The sequence below is a fragment of the Ursus maritimus genome, unplaced genomic scaffold, assembly GCF_017311325.1.
Source record: "Ursus maritimus isolate PB19 unplaced genomic scaffold, ASM1731132v1 scaffold_26, whole genome shotgun sequence".
In the NCBI taxonomy this organism is placed as follows: Eukaryota; Metazoa; Chordata; class Mammalia; order Carnivora; family Ursidae; genus Ursus; species Ursus maritimus.
This window is the reverse complement of record NW_024425119.1, coordinates 42,748,669-42,758,495: the sequence shown is the minus strand read 5'-3', so window position 1 is coordinate 42,758,495 and position 9,827 is coordinate 42,748,669.

Here is a 9,827-nt window from a genome sequence, read left to right as displayed (position 1 = left end):
GCCGGCGGTGGTCCCAGGAGGGCGCTGCCGCCCCCCCCCCCCCACCTCCGCTCAACCCCAGGGCGCCGGCCGGTGGCACCTGGGTGTCCCCAGCCGCGAGGGCTCGGCGCTGGGCGCCCTTCGCGTAGCCCGGCTCAGGCTGGGGTCTGGCACCCAGGGCAGCGCTGCCGTGCCTCCCGCCGCCGCCGCTTCCCCAGCACCCTCGCCTCTCGCTGAGGGGTCCCCTGGTTTCCAGTGTGTCCTGAGACTCCTCGGAAAACCCAGGGTGAATCCTGGGGCACCTGCAACCTCCCTCCAGTCTCTTAAGATAAGGGGGAGCTCTTTCCTTTTTTTTTTTTTTTTTAAAAGATTTTATTTATTCATTTGAGAGAAAGCATGAGCAGAGGGGAGAGGCAGAGGGAGAGGGAGAAGCAGGCTCCCCGCTGAGCAGGGAGCCTGATGGGGCGCCCAATCCCAGGACCATGACCTGAGCGGAAGGCAAACGCTTAACCGTCTGAGCCACCCAAGCGTCCCAGGGGGGAGCTCTTTCCTATGGTAACGCTCAAGGGCAAAAGTCTTGGGTGTGGGTGTGTGTGCGCCTGCCCACGTACTTAGGGTAAGAATTGCATATTAATTTTTTTTTAGAAAATAAATGCAAAACATTTTATGTACCCATTTTTTAAAAATTAAGCTTTTTATTTTGAGATAATTGTAGACCCACATGCAGTTGTAAGAAATCATACAAAGCGTCCCACGTACCTTTTACCCAGTTTCCCCCAGTTGTAGCATCTTGCAAAACTGTAGTGTTATATGACAGACAAGATAAGGACATTGATAAGAGTAAAGATACAAACATTTCCAACACCTGGATCCCTGGTGTTTTCCTTGTATGGCCACACTCACTTCCCTATGGCCCCATCTTCTCCTTATTCTCCCCGGGCCATCTCTAAGTTCTCCATTTCTAGAATTTCGTCATTTCAAGAATGTTATATAAAGGGAATGGTAGAGTACGTAATCTTTTTGGGATTGGCTTTTCTCAATTAGCATAATTACCTGGAGATTCATCCAGGCGGTTTCCTGTATCAATGGTTCCTTCCTTTTGATTGTTGGGTAGTTTTCTGCCGCGCTGAAGTGTCCCAACTGAAACATTCATTCTCTCCTTGAAGGACTGGATTGTTTCTAGTTTTTCGCAATTAAGAAGAAGTTGCAGGGCTCCTGGGTGGCCCAGATGGTTCAGCGTGGGACTCTTGGTTTCGGCTCAGGTCGTGATCTCAGGGTTCTGGGATGGAGCCAGGTGGGCTCCGCTCAGCGCAGAGTGTACTTGAGACTTTCTCTCTCCACCCTACACATTCTCTCTTTCCAAAATAAATTCAAACAAACAGACACACAAAAGAATGGAGTTGCTTTTCCTGCACTGGTTGTTGTGTGAACACATGTTTTTATTTCCTCGGGATAAATGCCCAGGAGTGCAATTGCTGGGTTATACCTGTAGATTTTTAAGGAACAGCCAAACTGTTTTCAGAGTGGCTGTGCCATTTTGCATTCCCATCGGCAATGTAGTAGTGATCCGGTTTGTCCGTATCCTCTCCAGCATTTGGTTTTGTCTGTTGTTAATTTCAGTCATTTTAATAGGTGTGTAGCGAGAGCCCGCCGTGATCTTAACTGGCAGTTCCCTCCGGCCGGTGATGTTGACCATCTTCGCACAAGCTTATTTGCAGTCTGTGTACCTTCTTCAGGAAAATGTCTTCTCGTATCTTTTGCCCATTTTCTAACTGGCGTGTTTGTTTTTTGCCACTGAGTTTGAGAATTCTTTGTATTTAGAGAGAGAGAGGGAGTGAGCGGTGGGGCAGAGGGAGGGAGAATCCCAGGTGGACTCCATGCTGAGCCCAGAGCTCCCCTCGGGGCTGATCCCACGACCCACAGATCATGACCGGAGCCGAAATCAGGAGACAGGCTCGACGCACTGAGCCACCCAGGTAACCCTGAGAATTCTTTATGTATTCTAGATACTAATCATTGTAGGATGTGTGGTATTCAAATATTTCCTCCTAGTCTGTTGCTTGTCTTCATCCTCTGAACAACTTCTTTCACAGAACAAACATTTTCAATCTTGAACAAGTCTAGCTTGTCAGTTTCTATGGCTCTGCTGTGGGTGTGAAGTCTAAGAGCTCTGCCCTAGCCCTAGATCCTAGATGTCTCTGGGTTTTTTTCTTAAGTGTTTTTTTTTCTTAAAGTTTTATACTTTTATGTTTTACACTTAAGTTTGTGATCAGTATTGAGTTAATTTTTATGTAAGTTGTGAGACTTAGCTCAAGATTGTTGTTTTTTTGGTTTTTTGGTTTTTTTGGTCTATGGATGTCCAGTTGCTCTGACACCACTGTTGAAAAGGCTGTTTTCTCCATTGAATTGCTTTTCTGCCTTAGTCAGAATCAGTTGGACGTATTTGTGTGGGTCTATTTCTGGGTTCTCCTTGGTGTTTCATTCATCTATGTGTCCAGCCCTCTACCAAATACCACGCGCTCTTGGTTACTATAGGGTATATATTAAGTCTTCAAATCGTGTAGACTGATCTTTCCCACGTTATCATAATTGTTTTAACTATTCTACTTCTTTTGCCTTTCCATATAGATTTTAGGATAATTTGGTTTATATCTACAAAAAAAAAATATCCCGTTTCATTGCCAACACAGATAATTTCTGTCTTCTCTCTTTTTAAATTTGTCAGTCGTGCTAGAGGTTTGTCAGTTTCATCCCTTCAAAGAAATAGTTCTTTGTTTCATTGATTTTCCATGTTTTTCTGTTTTTAATTTCACTGATTTCATTTTTATTATTTCTTCCTTATTACTTCCTTCCTTCTGCTTGCTTAGGGCTTATTTTGCTGTTCCTTTCTAGGTTCTTGAGGTGGGAGCTGAGGTTATTAATTTGTTGACTTTACTTCTTTTCTTTTCTTTTTAAGATTTTTTTTATTTCTTTGTTCTAGACAGAGAGGGGGGCGTGGGGGCAGGGTGGGGAGGAGCAGAGGGAGAGGGAGAGAATCTCAAGTAGACCCTGTGCTGAGTGACTCCAATGCTGGGCTCAGTCCTACAACCCAGAGATCATGACCTGAGCTGAATCCAGGAGTCCAAAGCTCAACCGACTGAGCCACCCAGGTGCCCCTACCTCTTTTCTAGCATAAGCTTAGATTGCCCTCTCAGCACTCCTTTACCTGTAACCCACAGGTTTTGTTATGTTGCATTCCAGTTTTCATTCAGCTTAATATATTTTTTAATTTCCTTTGCAATTTCTTCTTTCATCCATGAATTAGTTAGAAGTGTACTGTTCAGTTTCCAAGTGTTTGGAGATCTTCCTGTTCTCTCTCTTGTTGATTTCTAGTTTGAGTCCATTGTGGTCAGACAACACATTCTGTATGATTTAAATTCTTTTTCGTTTTTTGAGGTTTGTTTTATGGCTCAGGATACGGTCTGTCTTGGTGTAAGTTCAGTGGGCATTTGAAAAAAAAGGTGTATTCTGCTGTTGGTGGTGGAGTGTTTTATAAATGTCAATAGATCCTGTTGGTTGATGGTGGTTTTGACTTCCTCTAGGTCTTTGCTGATTTTCTGGGTAGTTTTTCTGTCAATTGTTAAGGGAGACATGTTGAAGTCTCCAGCTATAACTGTGGGTTTGTCTATGTCTCCTTCACTTTACTCGGTTTTTTTTACTTTGCGTATTTCACGGGCTCTGTTGTTCGGTGCATACACATTAGGATTGCTATGTTTTCTTGGTGGATTGGCTTCTTATCATTATAAAATGTCTCTTTCTACCTCTGGCAACTTACTCTGTTCTGAAGTTATCTGTTATTAATATGCCACTTCTGATTCCTTTCGATTGATGTTTTCATATTGTATCTTAAAAAAATCCGTTTACTTTCAACCTACCTATATCATTGTATTTGAAGTGAGTTCCTTATAGACAGCATATAGTTTTGTAACCCACTCTGCCAATATCTGTCTTTTAACTGGTGAATTTATTTATTTATTTTAAAAAAGATTTTATTTATTTATTTGACAGAGAGAGAGATAGCAAGAGAGGGAACACAAGCAGGGGGAGTGGGAGAGGGAGAAGCAGGCTTCCCGCTGAGCAGGGAGCCCAATGCGGGGCTTGAGCCCAGGACCCTGGGATCATGACCTGAGCTGAAGGCAGACGCTTAACCCACTGAGCCACCCAGGCGCCCTGGTAGTGGTTTTTTTTTTTTTTTAATGTTTATTTATTTATTTGAGAGAGGGAGACAGCGCGAGCAGGGGGAGGGGCAGAGGGAGAGGGAGAAAGAATCTGAGGCAGACTCTGTGCTGATCATGGAGTCCAATGCAGGGCTCCATCTCACGACCCTGAGATCATGACCTGAGCCAAAATCAGGAGTCAGATGCTTAACTGATGGAGCCACCCAGGCGCCCCTAGTTGGGAGTGTTTTTGAGTGTATCTCTTTGTATAGATTTGTAAATGGTCAAATTTTTTTCTAGGAGTCACATGTATTTATTTAGTAAGCTCTACTCCCAATGTGGGTCTGGAACTCATGACCCCAATACCAAGAGTTGCATGCTCTACCAGCGAGGCCAGCCAGGCAGCACGCTAGTAGCCACGTTTACACGAGCACTTTAATGGACTGCCCACTCAATTTAAAACTAGAACCCTGTGTTCAGGTAATGACTGCCAAAGATTCCTGTGGGTCAGACCATTCTCATCATTGCTCTGACCCTGTTGCCTTTTAAGGTAACCATACCCACCTTGCTTCTGGTGGTCAGCTGTTGCCCCCTGGCCTCTGCCATCCTGGGATCCCATCATTTCTGTCAAAATCAGGAAGCCCATTTCCATAGCAGCACTTCCATCTTCATCCCTGAGCATACAGAGAAAAATTAGCACAGCACTTTTTAAGAACGCTGTGCTTCTCTTAACGGTATATTTCCCAATGCCTCAGTGAAGGGAATATTCTCTAGGGCCTCCTGGGGGAATTATTTCAGGGTGAGTGAGTAGATTGTACGTGATAAATCTGTTCCAACATTCCTTGCTTGCTAAACCTTCAGATTCCTTCCTCTGAATTATGCAATAGGATTTCTCGTATCTCAGCTTCATTTACCGTATGCTACTTCCGAGGCTAGGTTTTATTTTTTATTTATTTTTTATTTACTTTTTAAGATTTTATTTACTTATTTGGCAGAGAGAGCGAGAGCACAAGCAGGGCGAGCGGCAGGCCGAGGGAGAAGCCAGCTCCCCATTGAGCAGGGAGCCCGATGTGGGCTTGATCCCAGGACCCTGAGATCGTGACCTGAGCTGAAGGCAGACACTGAACCGACTGAACCTCCCAGGCGCCCCTGAGACCAGATATTAGCTAATCAGCTAAGGAAAGAGATAAAATCATGCCCGGCTGCTGGAGCCAGCACACTGAGTTTGGATTCTCCGAATCCATATAAATAAACCCATATAAATAAATTCAGCCCAATCTAAAACTGTGTCTTCGTTTCTGGTTCAGCACCCTTAGACTCCAACTCCATACAAATTCCCCAAGTTTGTGTCTATATAAACTGACAAAATCTTTGTAACATTTTTGGTTTGTGAATCTTCTGGGGTCAGATTTTGTACTGAGTCATTCATGACATGTTCGCAATCTCAGGCAAAGCCCTTATGGAGGGAGTCTCCAAGCGAGACAGAACCAGCCTCGTTAGACAAAGAAGGAGGGGCTGCTTCTGCCAGTCAGGGGGGTTTAGCATGGTCTGGGCATTCCGCGTCCTCATAAGTATATCCCAAACCTCCTTTTTCCATTCTTAGGATTCCTCCTCAATGCCTTGGCTTTCATATAAGACCTGGTTGTGGTTTCAACTCATGCTGCAGGGTCAGGCTTCAGCTCCATCAGCCCCGTGGCTGCAGGAGTTGAGAGATTCATTTAGGAAGTCTTAGAAGCACCCTGGTCCTCTTGAGCCAAGAATTTAAAACTTGGAGCTTCTAGTTTCCTTTCTCTAAGCTCACCAGTGTAGCCAAAGCGGCCAGACCACCCCAGAGAGCCCTTGATTTCCTTTTTCCCACTGGAATGGTCTATCTTAACAGCTGTGTCGTCTGCCCAAGAGGCCGGTCATTCCAGGTAGCCCCAAATGGTAAATTAAGTTACGGTGTTGCCGTTACTTGTGGTTACTGAGACCTCACTGCCTTCAGACCCAGCCAAGTGGAGCTGCGATGGAAATAGTACAGAGGATCCCCCCAAAATTAAAAACCGAACTACCGTAGGCTCCGGCAATTCTGCTTTTGGGAATATAGCCCAAAGGAAATGAAAACACTAACTCGAAAATATATCTGTACCCCCATGTTCATAGCAGCATTCTTTACAATACCCAAGACATGGAGATAGCCTGTGTCCATTGGTGGATGAATGGTTAAAGAAGTTGTGGAATGCATGTGCAGTGGGATAGAATTCAGCCGTAAAGATTGAGGAAATCCTACCGTTTGTGAAAACGTGGATGGAGCTTGAAGGCGTTATGCTGATTGAAATAAGTCAGACAGAGAAAGACAAATACTCTATGATCTCATTTATAAACCAAAACCAAAAGCCAAACTCATAGAAAGAGAGATCAGACTTGTCAGAGAAAGAATTGAAGATGGGCTGCTGGCTTTGCTTATAGCAGATAGGGCCCCAAGCCAAGGGACGCAGGTGGTCTCCAGAAGCTGGAAAAGGCGAGGAAATCAATTCCCCCGTAGAGCTTCCAGAAGATGGGCTGTCCTGCTGACACCTTGATTTTAGTACTTCTGACCTCCCAAACTGTAAGATGACAAATGTGTACTGTTTTAAGCCACTAAGGTGATGATTATTTGTTATTGCGATAATAGGAAACTGATGAACTTTCTAACTCAATTTATTTGTTTACATTTTAAATAAGCTGAGAACATTTGTCTTTTAAAAAAATATTTATTTGAGAGAGAGAGCAGGAGCAGCGGGGAGAGGCAGAGGGAGAAGGAGAGGCAGACTCCCTGCTGAACAAGGGACCTGATGAGTGGGACTCAATCCCACGACCCTGGGATCACGACCTGAGCAGAAGGCAGACGCTCAACCAACCGAGCCACCCAGGTGCCCCACCTTCTAACTCCTGGTTCCACATATCTTGCTCTATTTGTTCCCATAATACTTACCTAATATACAACATAATTTACTTATTACATTTATCATTTGTTGTCTGTCTCCATCTGCTAGAATATAAGCTCCCCTAGAACAAGGATTATTTGTCTGTTTTGTTCATCACCGTATCCTCGGCTCCTAGAACGGTTTTTGGCATTTCCTAGGGACTCAGTAAATATTTATTGAATGACTAATTGAATGCATGGGGTGAGTCAGAAACAAAGATGGGTGCAAAGTATCCTTCTGTGGAAAGCTGTACGTTCCTGAACCATTAGAAAAGTTCACAAAGAAAACTTTTTTGGTATTTGTATTAGTAATATAGGATTCAAAAGGTACAAGGGATACACAACAGAAAGTAAATCTCCCTCCCACTTTTGTTTCTCCCTGCACTGATTTCTCTCCGAGTCCATCATTAATTTAAATGTCTTGTGTATTCTTCCAGAGAGCTTTGCATATACAAGGATATATACATGTGAATGTGTATGTATTTTATCTATCTATCTGTCGTTTTTCTCTTAAAAAAAAACCCCCAAGTGTCAGTATATGATAAGTGTGGTTCTGCACTGTCCAGTAGCATGTATTAATTTAGTATCTGGGCTGGGTTGCACCGAGACACGGGATGCATGAGATAAAACAGATGACTCCGTATTATCACCTGGAATTGCTAATTTTCCCCTTTGCACTCAGGGGACAAAATGGGCTGCCTCTCATGAGGTCATCTTCCCACGTGGGCGATGAGGAGCTTTGCTCGAGAGGCCTGGAGCTTGTCCGGGAGTGTGCCATTTAAAACAGACACATCCGTGCCCTGCATCAGGAGGGAAGGCCAAGGTGCTGACCCTAGTACAGCTGGGATCTGAGTCTCACCTTTGCCTGCCGATTGGAATCACCAAAATCAAATTTTAACACTTGCCAGGGGGCCTGGGTCCTCACCCCAGAAAACTGAATCAGAATCCTTGTAGATGGGACCTGGGCCTTGGTCCTATTGGTAGAATGCCTCTGGGGATTGGAATCGCAGCCAGGGCTGAGAACCCCTGGGTTAAGTTATAATACACGGAAGAGGGCGCTTGGGACTGGGAATTGGGAGATGTGGTTTCATGCTTTCAGCTTCTAGCTCTGTGGCCTCAGACAAGTCCCATGATCTCTGGGAACCTCAGAGCCTACTTCTCTGGGCTAGAGCCAGTGATACCCTCTGCCCTGCATAGCTCACAGGATTGTATGGGGATCAAATGCATTAGCGCCTTGGGAACTGTGAGACATTGTCCAATGGGAGGGCTGGGCATATCAGGTGCATCGTCTTGGGTTACTCGGGTCGGCTTGACTCAGCCACAGGCGCTGCTCCGGCTCTGCCAGGGGCTTTCTGCTTCACCCCCAAGCAGGTCCGCACCCCATAATGGTCGCTTGCAGTCCCCCATCTGGCTGCCTGGCCATCTGTCTCTCCATTTTAGGGGCCCTAGGAAGGCTGGATTCCTCCTGTCTAAATTATAGTGAGGGCCAGCCAGGGTCGTGGGACGTGGGGCTGGGGCCCTCACTGGCTCTGGGGTTTCCGTGTGGTCTGAGCGAGCACCTTCAGTATGACACTCGCGCGTTTGGAAAACAGTGGGGCGCACGGGCAAGAAAACCACTCTGATTGCTTTCCTGAAACAGATGTCAGAAAGTAAAAGTCAACCACCTGCCCCAAAGCGTTGTCTCCTATAGAGTCCTACCTAGACTGGGGAGGAGGGCGTGGAAAAAGCAGGGGTTGGAGAGACCCCGCGGAACACGAGGTGGGACAGGTGACTGTTGTTCGGGGAAGGTAGGCTTCAGAAGGGGGAGACGGCCCTCACAGGGGGCATCCCTTGCTTTCAGCTGGGATGTTTTGCTCTGACTAGTAGCACCCGGGAGCCCACAGACAGCCAGGGTCCCTGCTCACAGAAGCTCCAGGTCACTTCTTGTGTGACTGGCTCAGGAAGGGGCCCTGACTCTGCTCCCTTGGCAGCCTGTTGGGCCCGCCCTGCGGTGCTGAAGACTTCCTGCCTGTTCTTGGGGGTGGGGGCCTCCCCACTGGCCTCGAGGGCTGTCTCTCCGGGGCGCTGTCCTCAGAGCCTCCCACAGACAAAGCACCCGAAGTAGTGCTGTCTTGAGCGTTTCTCTGCAGAGGACCGCACAGTTTCAGAGCTTGCAGAGTAAACGCGCCGTATTTTAGGTAGAAACTCTGTTTTTCATTTTGATCGAAGATCCGTTATCCTGGGATCTTCAGGCATCACGTTTTCGCTTTCCTGACTCTCCCCGCTAGGGCCTTCCGTGCGGGCTCTATCCAGGACACTTCTCACTTGCTCGTGCACTATGTTATGTTCATTTATCTGTCTCCTGTCACCAGAGGATAAGCTCTGTGAGGATAGCAATTTTGTCTTTTTTGTTCATTGATGTATCTCTTGTTCCTGGAAGAGAGGCTGGTGCGTAGTAGGTATGCCGTAAATATTTGATGAAGGAATGGATAAAAATACACACTTTTTTTCCCCTTAGAGTTTATTTTTTTAGGTAATCTCTACACCTGACATGGGGTTTGAACTCACAACCCCGGGATCAAGAGTCACATGCTCCCCTGACTGAGCCAGCCAGGCACCCTCAAAATGCACATGCTTTTGACCATTAGGCTGTGAGCTCGATGGGGTAGCGGCAATACCCATTTTGTCTGCCACCTAGGTATTCAATAGGGCCTGGCATAAAGTAGGTA